The 14,994-nt window shown below is 42.9% G+C and overlaps 1 pseudogene; it reads left to right on the forward strand.

Moving 5' to 3' along the window:
* Positions 1 to 738: 738 nt before the first annotated feature.
* LOC119361249 overlaps positions 739 to 14,994 on the forward strand; it is a 60,874-nt pseudogene continuing 46,618 nt past the window's right edge.

Below are 14,994 nucleotides of genomic sequence, written 5' to 3' on the forward strand. Positions count from 1 at the left end.
CTCCTCCCTCCCGCACTCGCTGCCGCCTCCTCTCCTCCCCCGCGCCCCGCTCCTCCCGCCTCACCGCCACCTCCTCTCCTTCTGAACGCTCTCCGCGCCCACCTCCCTGCCCTACGCTGCCGTCATCTCTGTCGGCACCCTCCTCCTCTTCACGGGGGCCGAGGTAGCACGGGAGGTGGCGTCCCCCGCAGTCGTCCGCGTCCCTAACCCTAGCAGCTCCCGCCGCCGCAGCCGTCTACTTCGCCTAGCCCACCGGACCGCCGCCGTCCACTTCCCCGGTGTCGTCGCCGTTGTCCTTACCTGCACAGGCAGGAGGAGCGCCCCCACCCTCTCCTCTCCTCCTTCCCTCCTACTACCTCGCCGCAACCTCCTCTCCTCCCCTGCGCCCTGCTCCTCCCGCCTCGCCGCCGCCTCCTCTCCCCTCCCTACCCCACCGTCGCGCCTCCCTGCCCTGCTGCCGCGCCTCTCTCCAATGCCCGCCCCGAGCTCCACTGCATCCATACCTTCTCGTCGGCAGCAGGTGGAGCTCCACCTCGTCTAGCCCAACACGGGGAGGGCCAGGACGGGAGCGAGGCGATGACAAGGTCTCTCTCTCTCACCCATTCTTCTCCTTGCGCCTCCAGTTCCTCCGCTGCCAGGATCCCCTTCGACCCGCCTCCCTCTCTCTCTCTCTTCTTGTTCTTCTCCCCTACTGCTCCTCACCTCTCTCTTCCTCCACTTTTTCACAGGAACACCGCCATGGATGCCTCGACTAGACAGAGCACAGCGCGCCTCGTCCTTGCTCCTGCACCGCGACATCTTCTCCTCCGGCAACCGGCCGCGCCAGTGAGTCATCGGGGAACTGTGCCCCTTTTCTTCCTTCTCCTCACTACCTTCTCTCTCTCACATCTCTGTCTCCCCATGTGGACAACAGCCATGTAGTTTAGGTAATAAGCTTAGCAAGAGCTAAAATTTAACATGTGATTGAATCTGCAGTATTTAGGCCTGTAGGTCCTACTTATTTCAGATTATCCTGACTATATGCTTGAATAGAAAATCTACGGTGTCTCAGGCATGTACATCTAGCTCTTTTAGGCTTATTGTAACCATAGATTTATCCTAATCATATGTCTAGATAAAATAGTTCAGGTTCATATCTATGCTCAGTTTGAAATTAAATATGGGATGTGCAAGTTAGTAATTTTTTATTGCCTTCTTTGTTGTTTTGTGTGCTACCAATGGATTTTCATGGTTGGACCTATCTTTCAACATTGCTCCTATGTTTTTTGTAGCGTATGCTGCTTTTTCAGAAGTTGTCCCTGAAAAATGGTTAACCTCGTGCGTTTACTTTGTAACATTTGCTTGCAGATTGATCAGATATGCATGAGACAGTTCTATGGGCTTTGGTACCCCAATGGTCTTACACTAGCCACAGACAACTTTGGATTTGTGCCTTGGTTCAGGTGAGCGATGATCTGTTCTTGCGGTGTTGAGCGGCGATGGCCCTGGCCAATATCGATGCAGTTCTTTCCTTCTAATCATGTGTGATTATATTGACCAGAGTTATTTAAACGATTCATATGAATATTGATTTTCTTTGCATCATTGTCATATCATGTTCTTCATTAAGTATTTGTTTTCTTCTCGAAATTTGATATACTTTTGTTCGCACATTATTCATCTACTTGATTTGGTGACTTTGATTTTATTATGAAGTTAGGACTTTCAAGAGGATAGATAAACCTGGTTCTATACCTATGTGCTTGGCTGCTTGCTACTTACACTGAAATTATACGAATTGCAGCAATGTGTTGCAACAACCAGCAGTAGGATGGCTCAATCCCAGCAACAATTTCCTTTGTTCTGTATTATTCAACCATATGTTTAAATCTTTATGTTGATGCATTTGGTCCCCTCCGCCATTTATCCCCTGGTTGCTGTGGATTTGTGAGAGGGGATGCACCATGGATCTGATCCAGATTCCCCTTTGTCTCTTTCTCATCCTTCTCTTGACCTAGTTGTTAGTGTTTGTTTGTCTACTGCTTGTTGTTTCTGCAGGTATTTATCATTTGATTTGCTGCCTCATGATTTCCCTCGGCTGGCTTGCGTGTGCAGGTACAATGTAGTTTATTTCTACAGGTTCATATTTTACACACCATGTTTGGTCTCACTTGGATTTGGTTGGGGTGTGGGACTGCACCGTGGATCTGATCCAGATTATTTTAGCTCAGATTTTGTCATCTTTTTTACATCTTATTTCACTTTTGGTGGGGTCTTTGGATTCTAGCTATCCCCTTTTCTTTCTCTTCTTCTTCTTCTTCTTTCATTTTCCTTTCCTTTGTCTTTGCTTGACACTGAATTGTATACCTACTGTTTTGCAGGTACTAATCTTGGTGTGAGCTCAAGGTAAAAGGCAAAGCCTGAAGGTAGGAAATCATCATTAGCTAGGTAGTTATACATGGTCTGCTTACTTATCATAATTTGGAAGTATTAAATACAGTACTCAATATTAGTTGTCTTTTGAAAAATATGCCAGTCTTGTTTGTCGCATACATATTATTAATCTAGAAGAAACCAAGAGCACACACTCACACTTTGGTCGAACCCACATTTTAAACCTGGGATAAGTAGATGTCAGTTGTACTTAATGGTTATAAAGATGTTTTTCCCAATATCTGAAGTATTGCGACGGAGCGAGATATCTGAATACCACCAGCAATTATTAGTGTTTCTTGCACAATTCGAAGAACTTAATATTTATCCTGAAAGTAATCATAAATCAATGGTAGATAGAATCACAACTAATTAAAATAACCTCGTTTTATTTATTTTCTTATAGTATTGGAAGTTTTGTTAGTGCCCATGCATCTGCATACCAAGATGTGATATTTGCCAATTGAAAGGTAGCAATCTGTAAAGTTAAATGATTCCATATAGTTAACTTTGGGGATAGTCTAATGGTTATTTTAACTTAATTAACTTGGTAATTGATGCACTTACCTCATCTCATCATGCAAATATAACCCATGGTATTGTACAATGGTAGCCCAACTCCAAATCACCTCGACCCCTCCTTCTCGACTTCTTCTCGCATGCACAGGTAAAGTGGCGGGTTGGCGCAAGTCTTTGAGCTGCGATGCGGAGCGCACTACAGAGTGGCACGGCATACAAAGAGCTTTGCTGCTTGCAGGACCAGGAGTGCAGCAGCACGGGGGTGCTGGGAGATGGACGCAGGCCAAGAACAGGAACATGACCGTACCAAGGAGGTGATGAACACAACAAACATCCGGTGTTCAAAGTGAGTTTCTTTTGTTCCCTGAATCTCTCTCATGTACGTCCGGTGTTCCTGTATGTGGGTGTGCAACTTGTGCTTGGTCCCTGGATCGCTCTCATGTATGTTGCAAATTAAGTATTTCTTTTAGTTTACAGTAGTATTTGGAGCAGTAGTATTTTTTTGTTCCTGAATCCCTCTCATGTATGTCTGCATATTAGGTATTTCTTTAGTACAATAGTAATTGGAGCAGATTTTTTGTTCCGTGAATCCTTCTCTGTATGTATAAAATTAAGTATTGTATTTCTTTCAGTTTATAGTAGTTATTGGAGCAGTAGTATTTTTTTGTTTCCTGAATACCTCTCATGCATGTCTGCAAATTAATTATTTCTTGCAGGTTGCAGTAGTAATTGGAAGATAATTATAGAGTTAGGTAAATTTTTGCTGGTTACCAAATAAGCACATATCATTTGGATAGATGACGTGATCTGTAGCTATGCAGGTTAATTAGTAATTAGGTTATACCACATGAGTGTATTTTAATCTATAGGCTTGTGAATGATTAAGATTCATTAGAATCTGACTTGTAATCTGGTAGGTCTATCTTATTCCATAGAAGAAGATAGAAAATTTAATTTAGGTTGGTAGTTACCATTCACTACAATTTAGAGATTACAATATTTCCAAACCTGTAAAACTTAGACACTATGTATGTTTACTCACTTTAACTGAAATTGAAGATTGTTTTTTTTTGCATGTATAGGTCAATAGCTTCTCGTGATGGAGCACAAGGCCCTGTTGCAGTTAGCCCTGGAAATGTTAGCTCCGCCGTCCTCGTCCAGGCCACCTTCTCTTATTCGTCCCTTTCTCTCCGCTCCGCCCCTTTCCGCCAGATCCGACGCCCTTCCGGCTTGACGTTGCCTCGTCGCCGTGACAAAGGTTCATTTCTTTTGCCCTTGTCCGCTTCTTATTTTTCCCCACGTCTCATTTGCCCAGTCGTCTGCTTGCAGGAGGAACTGAAAACCAAAGGAGCCCCACCTTTCCCGCACGCACGTGCGCGATGCGTCTTGCCGCCGCCGCCATCTTCGGTCCCTGTCCCCAGCTCCGCCTCCTCCGCCACGCCCCCCACCGCGAGCTCCGCGTCATCCATCACAGCCCACGCCACAAGATCCGTTGTCCACTATGCACTGTCACTTCGACCGAAGAGCAGCGAGGGTAGAGACGCAGGGTGAGGACCACCCGTCGGAGGCGCTCGATGCACCCCCGTCACTCCTCCTTCTATGCCCACTGCTGGTGCTCCCCCGTTGCTCCTCCTCCTCCATCGTGAGGCACTGCACTTGGCCGCAGTTCTACTCCAGGTCCCCTCTCTCTCTCTCTCTCTCTCTCTCTCTCTCTCTGACCGTTGCTCCATTTTTTCCGTTTGATTTGTTATTTCCAGGTGCTCATCTAGGTCTTTTGTTGCCCCGTTAATGTTCTAGGGTTAGGATTTTCTATTGGATTGGTGACTGCTGTGAGCTGGTAATATGTCATGCTTGACCATCCTGTTGCAGGTGCTCATCTTCTCCCATATTTCTCTGTTCGTATTTTAGTTTAGCGGCTGTATTTTAATCAAGGATTGTGCCTTAATAGATCTATCTACTATTATTGTTAGGCTTTCTTTTTTGTGGGGGGTTTGCTTATGTTCGGTTTTCATCGTTTGTGGTAGGATGTTTGCTGTCAAAATCTTGTGTTGCTCAGCTAATTTTTATACCAGTTGTTCACCTATTTTGTTGATAATGGAGTATCTGTCGAGTATCTTTTTTGAGCCAATCTTATATTTTTTTCTTCAGGTTGCCACCAATGAGAATACAGCTAGTGGACTAGTTTTGCTTGTCAGCAACCAAAACAAGAACAAGTCAATTCTTATCTGTACATATTCAATTTGTGGATGGTTGGAGGCTCTGTGTTCATGGTTTATATGGGACATCTTTCTATCTGGGCCATGGTGGTTGTGATTCAAATGTTTATGGAAACCGAGCTTTTTAACCTACTGTATGCTGTCTTATAGTTTCATGACGATGTTGAACTCAATGATGTTTTGCTCCTATTACATGTGAATGTTTCTTCTTCCTTTTATTTTGTTGCATCCTGTTTGAATACGTACGCTAAACTTGATTTCCTACTAAACTGAGCATTCACTACCTTGCCATTGCGTTGTGACCGGCACTCTCGCGCCAAGGCGCGTTTCTAATCTAGTATCAAATAGGACACTAGGAGAATTACGTGTGCAGTTATATTTAAACTTCCGCATAAAGGAATCAGTCAATTGGTAGTACTGAGGACACTTATCTTGTAAGAAGTCCTCCAGCTCGGCATTACGCACATACGCGTCAAATTCCTCCTTAAAGCCCGCTTTGACCATAAAATCATCGGATGGCCACTCACAAGCTCGTACATCTGCGTTCCTCGGCAATTCAACATCTTGCTCACGTATAGCAATCCTGGGTCCTTTCTTCACCGAGGAACCACCTTGGTACATTCTCCTAAGCATATTTCTTTTTCTGAAAATTTCTAAATTTTTTAGTAACTTCAAAATAAAAGTGCATAAAACTAAACAAGATTGATAGTAACTACTCCTACAAGTGCCTAGAGCCTATATCATGCATTGGAATTGCTTGGGACCTCAACAATTTAACATGAAAGCTCAAGAACAGGGTCACCAAGGCAGTAAGGATTTGCAAAGAATAAAGCACTAGAATAAAAACTAATTGGACCAATGGAGGAGTCACATACCAAGCAACAATCTCCCAAAGCAGTTTTGTGAATGGAGCTTTGACCAAGGGGATCGAAAATCGCAGCAAAATGATCTAGAACTCGTGCTTGAGCTGGATGGGGATTTTTTTGGGTAGAATATGAAGTGTGTGGGTGCTGGCATAAGTGGAGGGGGGCCACCAGGGGCCCACGAGACAGGAGGGCGTGCCCTATAGGGGGGGGGGTGTGCCCTCCACTCTCGTGGACTGGTGCTTGCCCCTCCTGCAGTGTTTTCAGTGCCTAAAATCCTCAAATAATCCAGAAAAAATAATACTAAATTTGCAGGGCATTTGAAGCACTTTTATTTTCGGACTATTTTTTAATGCACGGATAATTCAGAAAACAGACGGATAATACTATTTTTGCTTTATTTAATCTAAATAACAGAAAGTAAAAAGAGGGTACAGAAGGTTGTGCCTTCTAGTTTCATCCATCTCGTGATCGTCAAAATGAACCCACTAACAAGGTTGATCAAGTCTTGTTAACAAACTCATTCCGAATGGCATGGAACCAGAGAAATTTCGGATAACACTAAGTTACCTCAATGGGGATATGAAAATCCCCAACAATAAAAATATCATACTTTTTCTTGACAGTATGGAGAGGAAATTCAAAACCTCCTAAAATAATAGTTGGAACTTTTTCAATAGAATTGATGCTATGAACTTGAGATTGTTTCCTCGGAAAGTGTACCATATGCTCATTACCATTAACATGAAAAGTGACATTGCCTTTGTTGCAATCAATAACAGCCCCTGCAGTGTTCAAAAAGGGTCTACCAAGAATGATAGACATACTATCGTCCTCGGGAATATCAAGAATAACAAAGTCCGTTAAGATAGTGACATTTGCAACCACAATAGGCACATCCTCACAAATGCCGACAGGTATACCAGTTGATTTATCAGCCATTTGCAAAGATATTTCAGTAGGTGTCAACTTATTCAATTCAAGTCTACGATATAAAGAGAGAGGCATAACACTAACACCGGCTCCAAGATCACATAAAGCAGTTCTAACGTAATTTCTTTTAATGGAGCATGGTATAGTCGGTACCCCTGGATCTCCAAGCTTCTTTGGTATTCCACCCTTAAAAGTGTAATTAGCAAGCATGGTGGAAATTTCAGCTTCCGATATCTTTCTTTTGTTTGTAATGATATCCTTTATATACTTAGCATAAGGATTTACTTTTAGCATATCAGTTAAACGCATACATAAGAAAATAGGTCTAATCATTTCAGCAAAGCGCTCAAAATCCTCATCATTCTTTGACTTGGATGGTTTAGAAGGAAAGGGCATGAGTTTCTGAACCAATGGTTCTCTTTCTTTACCGTGCTTCCTAGGAACAAAGTCTCTCTTATCATAATGTTGATTCTTTGATTGTGGGTTATCAAGATCAACAGTAGGTTCAATCTCTAAATCATTGTTTTTGCTAGGTTGAGCATCAACATGAACATTATCATTAACATTATCACTAGGTTCATGTTCATCACCTGATTGTGTTTCAGCATCAGAGATAGAAATATCATTGGGATTCTCAGGTGTGTCTACAGTAGGTTCACTAGAAGCATGCAAAGTCGTATCATTTTTCTTTTTCTTCTTTTTGGAAGAACTAGGTGCCTCTAAATTATTTCTCTGAGAATCTTGCTCGATTCTCTTAGGGTGGCCTTCAGGATACAAAGGTTCCTGAGTCATTCTACCAGTTCTAGTAGCCACTCTAACAGCAAAGTCATTTTTATTATTTAATTCATCAAGCAAATAATTTTGAGCTTTAAGAACTTGCTCAGCTTGAGTAGCAACCATGGAAGCATATTTGCTAACGAGGTGAAGTTCATCTTTAACTCTAGCCATATTGTCACTTACACGTCCTATCTCGAAAGCATTATTCTTTAACTCTCTACCAACATAAGCATTAAAATTTTCTTGTCTAGCCATAAACTCATCAAATTCATCTAAGCATGGGCTATGAAATTTAGTAGAGGGGACTTCAACTTTATCATATCTATAGAGAGAATTTACCTTTACTACCTGTGTCGGGTTATCAAGACAATGTGGTTCTTCAATAGGCGGTATATTAAGACCATGTATTTCTTCAATAGGAGGTAAATTCTTAACATCTTCAGTTTTAATACCTTTTTCTTTCATTGATTTCTTTGCCTCTTGCATATCTTCAGGACTGAGAAATAAAACACCTCTCTTCTTTGGAGTAGGTTTAGGAATAGGCTCAGGAATTGGCTCAATTGGTTCAGGAATTGCTTCAGGAATAGGCTCAGGAAGAGTCCAATTATTTTCATTAGTCAACATATTATTCAATAATATTTCAGCTTCGTCGACTGTTCTTCCCCTGAAAACACAACCAGCACAACTATCCAAGTAGTCCTTGGAAGCATCAGTTAGTCCATTATAATAGATATCAAGTATTTCATTTTTCTTAAGAGGATGATCAGGCAAAGCATTAAGTAACCGGAGAAGCCTCCCCCAAGCTTGTGGGAGACTCTCTTCTTTGATTTGCACAAAATTATATATTTCCCGCAAGGCAGCTTGTTTCTTATGAGCAGGGAAATATTTAGCAGAGAAGTAATAAATCATATCCTGGGGACTACGCACACAGCCAGGAGCAAGAGAATTATACCAAGTTTTAGCATCACCCTTTAATGAGAACATAAATATCTTAAGGATATAAAAATAGCGAGACTTCTCATGATGAGTAAACAAGGTAGCTATATCATTCGACTTGGTAAGATGTGCCACAACAATTTCAGATTCAAGGCCATAAAAAGGATCAGATTCAACTAGAGTAATAATCTTAGGATCAACAGAGAATTCATAATCCTTATCAGTAACACAGATAGGTGAACTAGCAAAAGCAAGGCCAGGTTTCATTCTAGCATTAAGAGACTGCTGCTTCCATTTAGCTAATAATTTCTTAAGATCATATCTATCATTACAAGCAAAGATTTCCCTAGCAGCTTCTTCATTCATAACATAACCCTTAGGAACAACATGCAATACATAATCATTGGGAGAACCTTCATCATCACTATCATCAATAATAGCATCTTCAATATTTTCATTCCCCCTAACTCTAGCAAGTTGTTCATCAAGAAATTCACCCAATGGCAAAGTAGTCTCACGCACAAAAGTAGTTTCATCATGCATAGCAGAAGTGGCATCATCAATAACATGCGACATATCAGAATTCATAGCAGTAGCAGGTTTAGGTGTTGCAATCCTACTAATAACGGAAGGAGAATCTAGTGCAGAGCTAGATGGCAGTTCCTTACCTCCCCTCGTAGTTGAGGGAAAAATCTTGGTTTTAGCGTCTTTCAAGTTCTTCATAGTGATCAACAGATATAAATCCCAAGTGACTCAGAGAATAGAGCTATGCTCCCCGGCAACGGCGCCAGAAATTAGTCTTGATAACCCACAAGTGTAGGGGATCGCAACAGCTTTCAAGGGTGAAGTACAACCCAAATTTATTGATTCGACACAAGGGGAGCCAAAGAATATTCTTGAGTATTAGTAGTCGAGTTGTCAATTCAACCATTCCTAGATAACTTAGTATCTGCAGAAAGGTATTTAGTAGCAAGGTAGTATGATAATAATGGTAACAGTAACAATAGTAAAGATAAATGTTTTTGTGTTTTTGTAGCAGTTGTAACAGTAGCAACGGAAAAGTAAATAAGCGGAGGACAATATATGAAAAGCTCGTAGGCAATGGATCAGTGATGGATAATTATGCCGGATGCGATTCCTAATGTAATATCTATAACATAGGGTGATACAGAACTAGCTCCAATTCATCAATGTAATGTAGGCATGTATTCTGTAAATAGTCATACGTGCTTATGGAAAAGAACTTGCATGACATCTTTTGTCCTACCCTCCCGTGGCAGCGGGGTCCTAACGGAAACTAAGGGATATTAAGGCCTCCTTTTAAGAGAGAACCGAGCCAAAGCATTAACACATAGTGAATACATGAACTCCTCAAACTACGGTCATCACCGAGAAGTATCCCGATTATTGTCACTTCGGGGTTGTCGGATCATAACACATAATAGGTGACTATAGACTTGCAAGATAGGATCAAGAACACACATATATTCATGAAAACATAATAGGTTCATATCTGAAATCATGGCACTTGGGCCCTAGTGACAAGCATTAAGCATAGCAAAGTCATAGCAACATCAATCTCAGAACATAGTGGATACTAGGGATCAAACCCTAACAAAACTAACTTGATTACATGGTAAATCACATCCAACCCATCACCGTCCAGCAAGCCTACGATGGAATTACTCACTCACGACGGTGAGCATCATGAAATTGGTGATGGCGGATGGTTGATGATGACGACAGCGGCGAATCCCCCTCTCCGGAGCCCCGAACGGACTCCAGATCAGCCCACTCGAGAGAGATTAGGGCTTGGACGGAATATATGGAGTTGGTGTTGAGGTCGGTGGAGGTCCAGGGAGACCACGAGATAGGGGGGCACGCCCTACAGGGGGGGCGCCCCCTTGTCTCGTGGACAGGCTCTGGGCCCCCTGGTGTATTTCTTTCGCCCATAAATTCTTATTAATTCCAAAAAGTTCCTCCGTGGATTTTCAGGACATTCCGAGAACTTTTCTTTTCTACACATAAAACAACATCATGGCAGTTCTGCTGAAAACAGCGTCAGTCCGGGTTAGTTTCATTCAAATCATGCAAGTTAGAGTCCAAAACAAGGGTAAAACTGTTTGGAAAAGTAGATACGTTGGAGACGTATCAACTATCATGTTCCTAACTGTGTAGGCAATCCGCACTGGCGAATTCCTAACTCCCCAGTCAGAACAAATTCCTCAGAGACCAGAAGAACTTCGTCTCTGTCACTGAAGAATATGACTGAACTGTGAGAGATTTCCAATGGCTTTACTCGAAGGGATTGGTAGGTGTAGGATTTTGAGTTGAGCATCACTTGAAAATTTTTCCTTAGTATTTCCTCGACCCCCTTTAACAGTACGGTGTTTCCTATGACTCAAGAAAGAGAAAATGAAACAATGAAATACGGAGTCTTCACGCTTCATGTTCCTCGAATGATTGCCAAGTCTTCAAGGTCACACCAATTTCTTCACTTTCAAAATCTTCAGAAAGTCTTCAGAAATCCAAAGTCTTCAGTTGAAGAAGTTCATTTTTAGGGGTCGACTTTCTCAGTAAATATCAAACACCTCATAGACTTATAGACCTGTGTACACTCACAAACGCATCAGCCCCTTAACCTATAAGTCTTCAATACACCAAAATCACTAAGGGGCACTAGATGCACTTACAATCTCCCCCTTTTTGGTGATTGATGACAATATAGGTTAAGTTTTCAACGAGGATAAATATATGAAGTGTAAGTATTGACATTGAGGAATTTGATTGCAAGATATAGAAGAATTCCCCTTGAAGATGTGCATCATGAAATTTTTTGCTTTTGAAGCAATGCACACTTGAAGAGTATAATCATGGAGATCTCCCCCTATATCTTGTAATTCATACACGCATTTGACATAAATATGAAGAATTTGAAAGGCATGATGAAATATGGTGACTGATGTAATTCAGCATGTGTGTAATGACATTAATGAGGAATAAGCATGCAGAAGAACTCGATAAAAGTATCAGGCCACCATAGAGTTTAAGATTACAACTCGATCCAGCAAAGTCATCAAAAGAACGAGAGTTGTAACTTAGAAAAAAATGCCCATATAAGATAGACCCACTTGAAGACTAACTCAAATTTCTCCCCCTTTGTCATCGAATGACCAAAAGGGTTGAAACTGAGGACTAACACCCATGAAGAATATCATGATGATGGAGGAGTGCCAGTGTTGTCAGGGTCTTGAGTCGTTGTAGGGCCTGCTGCAGTGTCGTCCAAGTCTTCGTACTCGTCCGTGTCACGCAATGAAGAATATGAACTGGCGACCAAGGGAGGAACCTTGACCTTCTTGAGTTTCTTCGGTGGAGGAGCAGACCAGTCAAAGTCTTCCTTGAAGCCCATTTGCTTCAGATCTTCTTCACCATATAGATGTGACAGAATAGCCCAGGTGCGATCAAACACTTCATGGAGGTAGTAATGGTTTTTCTTCACTGCATTATGTGTAGAATTCATGTTGTGAAGAATAGATCCAAACTGACGCTTAGCCCATTTGTGGTTGCGATCCACCTTCTGGTGAAGACTTATAAGCAGTTCACGGCCAGTCATCACACGAGGAGCAGTAGCTTGAGGACTTGACTTGGTATCATTGGTAGCAGAATCATGAGTGGAAGAGTCATCATTGGTGGAGTAAGATGCAGCTTTGTGGAACTGACCATCCAATGGACGAATGCCTTACGGCTGGTGACTTGCCCTTCTCATCAGATGAGGAAATTGTCCGCTTGAGGACTTCAAGAGGGGGCAAGTAGCTGAGGTGATTATGAAAATCAGCCTTGTAGTTGAGTGAAGACCTTGTTCTGAGGAATCTCATGATCCACGGCGCGTAAGGCTTCAGCTCAAAAGGTGAAAGTGCAACATTCGCTAGAGTCCTCATGAAGAAATCATGATAGTTGATGGGGATTCCCTGCATTATGTTGAAAAGCATATTCTTCATCATCCCGATAACTTCTTCATTGGATGAGTCATGGCCTTTGATAGGACTCATGGTCTTCGTTAGAATGCGGTAGATGGTTCTAGGCACATAGAGTAATTCCTTCACAAGGAATTTGGTCCTTGAGGCTTGACCAGGCTTCAGCGGCTTCATGAGCACTTGCATATAGTGAGCAGTGAGTTCAGGCTCATCGTACAGATAGCGCGCACCTTCAGGTGGAGGACTGAGTGGCAAGGCATGAAGCAATTCAGACACCGGTGCCTTGTAGTGAGTATTTTCGGTCATCCAGTCCAACACGCAAGTGTTGATGTCATTAGCTTCACCAGTGATGTGCAGCATTGCATAGAACTGAAGAATGAGCTCTTCATTCCAGTCCACTATGTCAGTGCAAAAGTTGAGCAAGCCTGCATCATGAAGCATGCTGAGGACCGGAGAGAAGCAAGGCATTGATTCCATGTCCATGTGAGGAATATGCTCGTGGTCGAAGACTTTGTCCTTGTTGAAGAGTACCGAAGAATAGAAGTTGGTCTGGCTGGCAGTCCAGAAGCGCTTCCTTCTAAGACGGGCATTGTCATATGGGTTGAATTCAGTGAAGAACACATGCTCGCCGAAGAAATCATCAGCCTTGAATTTTGGCTTCTTTGAGAAGGGATCCTTTGGCTTGGGTTAAGGGGTGTCAGTGAGTTGCATTACCACCTCAGGAATCGCAATCTCAGGTTCCTCATGCTCTTCTGCAGCTTCAGCCTGGTTCTTTAATTCTTCATTTACAATTTCATCAACACTAGTGGATGGAATTTCTTCATGGACAGACGGGGTTGCTTGAGGTTCGTCAGGTCCCGTTTGCACTTCAGTAGCAGCAGGGGACTGAGGAATTGCTTGGAGCGGAGTGAACATTGGAGAGTTGGGGTGCTGACTGTCCCAAAACTCATCATTGAGCACAAGAGTGGTACAACCAATGTCCACATCCTCATCTTCCATTTCTTCAACACCTTCCTCTTCAGCAGTGAACTGAGGCATAGGTGAGGAAATAACTGGGGTTGAAGGAATCTTGTCCACTTTAATTTCTTCATCCAACTGCTCTGTCGAAGCAGCAGAAGGAGTTTCTTCATCTGATTCATTAGGAATCTCATAATCTTCACCAAAAGGAACAAGGTCCTTTGATGGCATGTAGGAGACATGAACGACACAATTGGATTTTCCGTTGAACTTGTCAGAGGCTTCATTTTCTTCGGAGCTGAAGAGTTTGATGAAGTTGATGCCTTCCTTTTCTTCATAGATGCACGCTCGACAGCCTTTGTCTTCTTTGCATCTGATGCAGATGGAAGGATTGGAGCTGGTGTAGGCGCAGGAGGTGCAGAGGACTTGGGTTCAATTTCTTCAGGCGCAACTGATGCTGTTGCCCTGACTTCTTCACTTTCTTCAGGTGCACCACTAGTTGATGCCCTGGCAATTTCTTCAGCGGCTGGAATGGAGTCATCAGCTCTGGTACTCTCATTTTCTTCAGAAGCCTGATTGTCTTCAGCGGTGCTGGCATGTTCTTCAGTAGGCTGAGCAGATGCTTCAGCCTGAGTAACTTCAATGTGCACAGTAGGAGCAACACTTGAAGTGAATTTCTTCGTCAGATTGACGAACCGCACCTTGGCGCCCTTCCAATCAGCATAGTAGCGATTTAATTCATCACTCAATTGCTTGATTTCAGCTTGCAATTCAATGAGTTGTTCAGTGGTGAGAGTGAGGACATTGTCCTTGAGGTAGTGCTTTTTCTTGTATTGCGCTTTCTTCAGCCTTCTGCCTTCTTCATATTTCCACTTCTCTTCCTCAATGAAGGCAGTAAGAACATGACTTTGACCCAGTGTGAGATTCATCTCAGGCAAAGGTGTGTTAGGGCCCTTGTGCCATAGGTCAATGAAATCGAGGATCAACTTTGGATCCAACATCAGTGGCACATTGCTGCCTTTGGCTCTAGCGGCCCTGGCTTGCCTGTCTTTGATGATTTTGGTAAGTTCTTCATCATCAGCCTCATCATCATTAGAGGGCACTTGGAAGGCTACCTGCTTCTTGTGAGGACTTGGTAGAAGGCTGCGTCCAGTAGTGGCCTTTTTCTTCAGCAGAGAGGGGCCAGCTGAAGATTTTGGTGCAGCTGAGGAACTTGCAGATGCTCCGGAGGCAATTGAGATGCCTTGGGTCCATTGGCATGTGGCGAGATGCACAGGTGCCGAGGATCTGGTCGGAGCAGCTGAAGACTTTGTCGGAGGAGCTGAAGACTTTGTAGGAGGAGGAGCAGACTGAGGAATTGGCCATGAGGGCTTTGAAGAATCTGGCCTTGAGGGCATTGCTGAGGAG

The sequence above is a fragment of the Triticum dicoccoides genome, chromosome 2B (genome assembly GCF_002162155.2).
Source record: "Triticum dicoccoides isolate Atlit2015 ecotype Zavitan chromosome 2B, WEW_v2.0, whole genome shotgun sequence".
Taxonomy (NCBI): Eukaryota; Viridiplantae; Streptophyta; class Magnoliopsida; order Poales; family Poaceae; genus Triticum; species Triticum dicoccoides.